At 34.0% G+C, this 8234-nt stretch overlaps 1 non-coding gene across 1 annotated transcript; it reads right to left on the bottom strand.

Moving 5' to 3' along the window:
• Positions 1-7799: 7799 nt before the first annotated feature.
• LOC149777090 (U5 spliceosomal RNA) lies at positions 7800-7915 on the bottom strand. Its single transcript, XR_016416364.1, has one exon. It is a non-coding gene; the product is annotated as a U5 spliceosomal RNA (small nuclear RNA).
• Between the last annotated feature and the right edge of the window lie 319 nt (positions 7916-8234).

Here is an 8234-nt window from a genome sequence, read left to right as displayed (position 1 = left end):
CTGTTTCTGTGTTGTTTAATTTCGTAATTGGTTGAATGGTTTTGGTGGTGAATTTTATATATAATGGTAGACAGTCCTGATTATGGTTAGTTTGTGATCGCAGGATGGGGTTTTGGGTTTCCGTTGGGATAAACTCTTTAATAGAGTTATGCCCGCTGCCCCTTCTGCCTACTGTTTTAATGTATGCGTGTGTGTATGTGTTAGTTCTTTGTACATGTTGGATGTTATTCGGATGGCTTGGTAGTCCATATTTTATCGTTTCTAATTTGCACGATATTATTTATGTATTGAATTATCTCATCATATAAGTTTTTATCCTCTATGTTGTCCGTGTACAATAATTGTTTTGTCTGGAAATTCCCTATTGAATTTTTTATTTCCTGTTTAATGGCATCCCTTTGTGTTTTTGTATTTGGACAATATAAAATTAGATGTCGTTTGCTATCGTATTGAGTGTTGCATAAGATACATTGTGGTATGGATGGGACGATTTTCCTAAAGAAGGCTTTTTCTCCTGTCCACCATGCATCGTGTAGGTATAGATATAATCTTGTTTGAGTGTTGGTGTTTTTTATTTTACCCCATTTCTCCCAGATTGGTTTCCAGTTTAGGTCTGGGTGTAGATGTTCTATTTGTGTTTTGTGTTGGTTTGTATAAATGTTATGTAAGTATCCGTATGTTTTTTCTTCCTGTAAGCTCCATATTTCTTTGTTAATTCTGTATTCTATGATTGTGTTTTTTATTTTATATGCGATGTTTGGGGGTTTGAGTTTCTTTGTTAGTTTGTTATTTTTATATATTTCTGGGAAATTATTTAAGATATATCCAAAGAAATAAACATATATGTTTTTCCATGGTCTTCCGTCCAGGTTTTGTAATTTTTGTATTCTGTTAATGATGTTTGCCGTTTGTTTGATAGCAAGAATAGGGATGTTAAGCCCCCTTTCTTGTTTTCTCTTAGCAGTGTCTGTTTACTTAGTTTGTGTATTTTCCCATTCCATATGAACTGGTATATTACCTTTTCGAATTTCCTAATGTACTGCATATCAAAGTCTATAACACTAAACTCATACCATATGTTACTAAAAAGGTATGTTTTAGCTATGTGGGCTCTGTCGATTAGGTTAAAATACAGCGAGCTCCACAAAAGTAATTGTCTTTTTAGTTTGTTTAGTACATTTAGGTAGTTTAAGTGTTTCGCGTTTTTTCCAAAAATAATGCCGAGTGTTTTAACGTGTTTCTTTATTTTGTCAGGTGGTAAACCTGGATAGTTTCCACGCCAGTTCCCGAGTAACAAGATTTCGGTTTTCCCATCGTTTATCTGGGATCCGGATGCTTTTCCATAGTTGTAGTATTCTTGCATTAGATGTTTATATGAGGTTGTGTCTTTTATAAAATTGGTACAGTCATCCGCGTGCTGTAGCATCTTTATTTCTTCTTTTAGGTTAGGAATATGTATCCCTCTGATGTTTTCATTGCTCTGTATTTTGATTCTTAGCGCTTCGATGCCCATTACATAGAGTAACATGGATAAAGGGCATCCCTGTCTCACCGATCTCTCTATCGGGAATTTGTTTGTAATCGCGCCATTAGTTTGTACTACTGCTGATATGTTGTTATACAGGATTTCTATAATCTTTAGTAAAAGGCGAAAGATTAATACGATGTTAAGAGAAACCAGAGTAATCATTATACTTTCACGCTTTATTTTGAAGAGAAATAGTTTGAACTTTCCAAATGCTTTTGTAAAGACGATAGTGGAATGGTTATGTCTACAAAGATCCAAAAGGGTCATAGTTTTCAATATACAGTGTCATTTTGCTATTGGCTATTTTGAATTTCAGTGAAACCCATTTATTTTCTTTATACTGGTAGAAAGGATACTAATTAATATTTCTATATTTCTTGTCGTGGAAAAGGCAGGGGGAGTTAATTTGACAGTAAAAGGGATGTAATCCACATTCGTTAGATGTTCGAGTTATCGAGATGGATTATAACTACCTATTTATACATCAGGAAAAGATTACTAATTTGGAAAAAAATAACAGGTGTTTTATTCATATAGGAAATCAAAATTTACTTGAAGAAAAAAAATTCCATTTTAGATTAATGCAACGTGTGGATGTTTCAGATGTTTGGGATATCATCTGTCTTCTCCGAGGAGAGCAATGTAGACCTTAAACCTGGCATATGTACTAGCAAACTAGGGTATGTTATACCAAGCTTAGACCATTAACTGTCTTTATTGCGTTTGGTACAATTCCAATAGGTGGTCCACACATGGTTAAGTAAAGATTCAGACATGTTTAGGCTGCCGTTAATGAAATTGAGTCGCAATTATTACTTCCGGATCAGTACCCACAAAAGTAGTCCCAGTCTATATTTAGAGCATTGTTTCCTCTCTCGTTTCGGTAGTGGTACGCAGCTTAGATTTCGGCTTTTGAGGTATAGATTTCAGGAAAATTAAATTGAAAACTCTTTGTAAAATGAGCATCAATGAGTTTCTCTTCCTACTGCTAAAACTGCTTCTCTGTTAGATCCAACTCGCGAAAAAGGCGCATAACATATTCCCATGTTGTTGTTGTGGGAATAACGCCATTTTTCAGCACGTGATAGGCTATACATGGCGGCCAGTATAAATAGTGGCATAAGAAACTGGAGAAAACCTCGGGAAGAGCCACCGACTCACGAGAGGCTAATGGCAACCTTTCTCATATACACACATAGACCGACCCCGAGACCCGAACCACGTGGATCGAGATGAGATGGCAGTGATTGGTAAAGTCGAGCGCTTTAGAACACTCGGCCATCCGGGTTCCCGTTTAATTCCATGTAGTTTAAAATTAGCATTTAAAACCTTAATACTTACGTGTAAATTCTTCATTTCTTTTAAGATATGTCACCTGCTGTGATACATCGCCAGCATTGAAAATTATTTTCTGTCGGAAACGTGTCATGCCGTTTTCATAGATTTGTATGTTTTGAGTTTAAATGAATGCAGCCGGTGTTACTATCCATCAAAAATAATAGTAATACAAAGTTTATGTAAGTAACAACTCAGATTTCGTTAGAGATTTTCAATCACAAATACATAAAAGTAGCTAGAAATACGAGGCCTCCAAAGTTGCATATTAAAACTTGCTGGTACTCTGTGACATGTGAATGGTTTTAAGATTGTTCTTTTTGAATTATTTTTAGGCAGCCATAGTCAAAAAAATTTCCTTAATGTTATTTCGTCTGTTTTGCTTTAATTTGGTTTCGTTAGATGCCTCAAGGAGCAAATCTGAGCAGCTTTGATCATTAATGAAATTGTAAAGCCGATGTAATAAGCCTTTCCCAAAGAATTTATTAATTTCTTAGAATTAGTTCGAAGATGAAATATACCATGGCACATGCTCATAGGTAGAGAAAAAAATAATGAACAGATCACAACAAACAAACAAAAAACCCCAACCATGTTGCCACTTGCACATGGACGTAAGCTTATGGTGCTTTAGGTTCGTTGATATTAGACACACACACACACACACACTGTTTACTCATATTCAGCGTGATGTTGTGAGTTTGACGCCATTTTCCAACAATAACAAGAAAAAAACAACTTGCATCTTTCAAATGCAATTAATATTACAGTACCTTCGGTTCTTTGATTTTCAGTCAAAACACACACACACACACACACACACTCGTGCATGTATATACACAGGGCGTTTTTACTGCAGACGAGTTTCAAATATACACTTAACAGATCTTAATTTCCAAAACTTTGATACATCTAGTCCACAATCGTTAGATCACGCCTCTTTTTATTAGCGGATTGATTATTCAGATTGGTTTTACTGGGTTTAATGCCATTTTGCAGCACATGATTGGTATATATATGAACGCTAAATTGATACACTTTGGATGACCATATGCAAATATAATACTTGTACATACATTTGCATACATATTCCACGCAAACTAGACCAGCAAGTAGATCATCGCTTCTTTTGTTTTTTTCTGACACTACCGGTAATGTCAGGGGAGAAAAAAGAAGAAAAGGCGGAGATCTACTTGTTGGTCTAAAAAACAAACGTGCATCTACATACATGTATTTGAATAAGATCACATCAAATGCTAAATTCATAAACATAAGATAATGTTACTTACTTCCAAACACACATGCATACCATATACATGTGAGATAAAGAGGACAAAATAGAAGGTATGATGCGAGAAAGTGACGTGATAACTAACATACTTCTGGTCCAGTAATATTCAGGGAACATAATATTCCTGATAAACTCCATTTGTCAATAAATCGAACAAGGTCAGATCCATAAGGACATAGAACACAATTAATTTTACTCTATGTTCTCTACATTTCTTTCTCAATACTTCTTAAATCCCTAAAAAATGCATAAATATAACTCTTCTGTCACCACCAAAATGAGAGGAAGAAATATTCTAAAAATAGACTTGAACTACATCTATTGGTACTGAACTGGATGTACTAATTGTGACCTGATTCCTGACAGGCCCAATTTGTTATGGCCAATTTTAGTCAAACTTTTATATTTGCATGCCACACCTATTTCAATTTTATACATGAAGTCTTTTTGAATTTTATTACAAACAAGACACGTGACACCTTTCAGAAAGTGTGTAGTGCTGGTGTTCCACAGGGTGCAAGTTTTGGTCCAAGTGCTCTTGAGAAACCAAAACTTAATTTGCTATATCTTCCTTAATTATAAGAATTTTTCAATGCAATGAAAACCTGAATGTACAAGGCCTCTCTGAGAATATGTTTACAATTTGAAATTATTGATAAAGGAAATTTAAATAAACATTTAAATTTTAAAAACTACATTTTATTGAAAATATAAATTTTCCTACAAGTTTTAAAATTCAGTTTGACAAATTTTAGACAGCAAAGTTGACTAATACATGGTATTTAAAACAAATGGTAGCTTAAGTCTGTACAAGTGATATCATTTTTCCCAGGGTTAGTGAAGCAACACAGCTCATAGTGATTTTGGCAGCAAACCGCAATATGCCTGTCCAGATGCATATAGGTGTAGACACTAAAGAAACAGTGACAGGTGCTATGTTCCACATATTGTGTCAGGTACGTAGGCAGTTGTTTGTATAAGTAATAGCGCACTCAGATTTAAAGTTCGGATGGGACCACTACCATGTTGTATAGCAAAAATGCATTCCATTTCAATGTCAATAACTACAAAAGGTGACAATGGGATAGGAAAATACAGTTTCTAGGGAGGCTCTACCTTACTGAAAAATGGTGTTATTCTCTCTCATGAAGACCTAAGCCATGTCTTTGTGGTGCTATATATCAGTGTGGTGATATGAACTAATCATGGTCACTTATGACAGTACACTTCACATGTCCTTATGAAACCTTGCTATCACCACCGGACTACTGGAGAGCTTCCAAACTGATCCAACTCTAACATTTTGTTCCAGATACAATGTTAGACCTGAAAAGATATAACATGTCTCACTTGATTCTAGAAAACAGTAAGATGTAGGTAAATGAATTTAAAATGTGTTCGATATGGTGATTTCAAAATAACATTAAGGTTGCAAGCATGGGAAAAATATTAAACATGACAGACTGACACTCAAAAAGGTGAAGCGATGACCATGTATTAAAGTGATAAATTCATCCTAAAAATATATGGGGTTTCTAGAAGCATATTTAGCCATTTACAGGTTAAATAGCAAATCAGGTAGACTATGTATCATACAGTTTAAGGCAATGTTGGGGCGGTGAGGTTTGATCATTGGTGCAAACATTAGTACATACCAGTATACAGGAAGGTCAATCGACAATGTAATAAATTAAAATATATGACTATAAGCGATCTTATTCATGAGGGAAATAACAATTTTGGATATTGCAGATGAATACAGCAAAATGTGGCCACACAGATCAACTATAGATACCAATAAATCCTATATCGTCAACTAAATGTGAAATTCTGATCCCCAAAACGTGAAAACCAGGATGGACATTTACATATGTGGGACATATACAATGTACTTGTTAAGATCAAATGTGCAAACAAAATTCAAATGATCTGTTTCAACATTTATCATTAAGAGTGTTGGTTACCAATTATTAAACTCAATGATTCAATGGAATCAGATATCAGCTGATGCTACAATACTGCACACTGTCATAGTACTAAATTGAAATATGTTATCATACATAGGCCTACTCATGATGAAAATAACATTTTGGGATATTTTCAGCGCACACAGCCAGAAATGGGCCTTACAGATTCACTATATGTACAATGTCAGCCTATATGATGTACTGAATGTGAACGTTTGATCCCAAACATTCTAAAATATATGAATATTTGTTCATGTGGGATATGTAGCTATCGCAAAATCAGTTGTACAAAGTTAAATTCAAATAATCTGTTTGAATATTTCTTATGCAATCTTTAGAGTGTCAGTTAACAAATATTATTAGTAATTAATAATGCATAAAGCAAGATGGATCATCAGCATTCCCATAACATCATATAGGCCACAATGCTGCACTACACCAATCAATATCGTAACCAAACTGAACAATACAATGGAATGCATTTTGTGTTCAGCTTATATTATTTTGCTGTTTTCTTACATCCAAGGGTAATATACATGGGGAAAGTATATTTTATCCCTTTGAACTGTATTTCATTCTGGGACAGTTTAAAATGATTTAGTAGAGAACTTGACTAGGTTCTAGTATAAAGTTTTCATCTCTGTCCTCTCACTAAATACCCTATAACTATGTTTGTAAAAAATTACTGAAGGCCATACAAGCAGATATGTGTTACTCAGGAAGTGACCCCATGATAAACACATAAATTAACTGCTTGGACCCCTAATAAATACTTTGAATGACCAATACAAATTGGAATTTTGTCTTCGTGTATTTTAAATGATGGTCTCATTTTGACTTACAAAGATATTTTCTCTGACAAAATTTGACAAATATCCAACATTGGAACTTATATATGGTGTAGGAATATTTACATGCTGATATCATTTAATATCATTTCAACAAATATTATATATTTTGGAGTAAATGTTTTAATTTTTTATACTTCTTTTTAAATTTCATTTAAATTTTTCAAAATAAAACTTAACTTTTTATTTCTAATTTCATTCTACTGTTTTTCAAAGTCAATATACATAACATATTGAAATTTCATGTGTCGTTCATTAATAATAAAGATTTAATACCAGTTTAATCTTTACTCAAATACTGCACTGACAGGACATAGCACAATTAATTTTGTTATATGTTCTCTACATTTGGTTCTCGAGACTGACATTTCCACTGTGTGACAATCAGTACAAATCATATGTTAATCTAAAAATACCTTCACGGTGAAGTTCTTGCCAAAGGTTTTTTTGAGAGGCTGGACTGTCAACAGAGCAGTATGTAAACAGAACACATATTTCACTTCCGGATCATCACCATGGCCTTATTACTGACTATGCACTATCGCCGAAATACACATGGAAAACCACACCTGAGCTCATATTCTCAAGAATAAACAATGACCTTTAAATCCCTATCAAAATCGCATAAATATAACTCTTCTATCACCATGACAATGAGAGAGGAATAAATGTTCTAACAATAGACTAGAACTACCTTTGTGAGTACCGAACTGGAAGTACTGAGACCTGATTATATAATCATCGGTTACTATCTTCCATTTGGATCTGGTTAGAAGAAAAGAGAACAAATAGCTAAATTTGAACTAGAGGTTTACTTTAATTGAATTGGTACCTCACCAAAGTGAGGCTTCAAAGAATGGTCTATAGACTCATTAAATGTTCCTCTCCACGGTAATCTTTAGTAAAAGGCGAAAGATTAATACGATGTGAAGAGAAACCAGAGTAATCATTATACTTTCACGCTTTATTTTGAAGAGAAATAGTTTGAACTTTCCAAATGCTTTTGTAAAGACGATAGTGGAATGGTTATGTCTACAAAGATCCAAAAGGGTCATAGTTTTCAATATACAGTGTCATTTTGCTATTGGCTATTTTGAATTTCAGTGAAACCCATTTATTTTCTTTATACTGGTAGAAAGGATACTAATTAATATTTCTATATTTCTTGTCGTGGAAAAGGCAGGGGGAGTTAATTTGACAGTAAAAGGGATGTAATCCACATTCGTTAGATGTTCGAGTTATCGAGATGGATTATAACTACCTAT

Source organism: Sinohyriopsis cumingii, chromosome 18, assembly GCF_028554795.1.
Source record: "Sinohyriopsis cumingii isolate HCF-2022 chromosome 18, ASM2855479v2, whole genome shotgun sequence".
Lineage (NCBI taxonomy): Eukaryota > Metazoa > Mollusca > Bivalvia > Unionida > Unionidae > Sinohyriopsis > Sinohyriopsis cumingii.
Note: the sequence above shows the minus strand (reverse complement) of the source record. Positions and strands in the feature narration are given on the sequence as shown.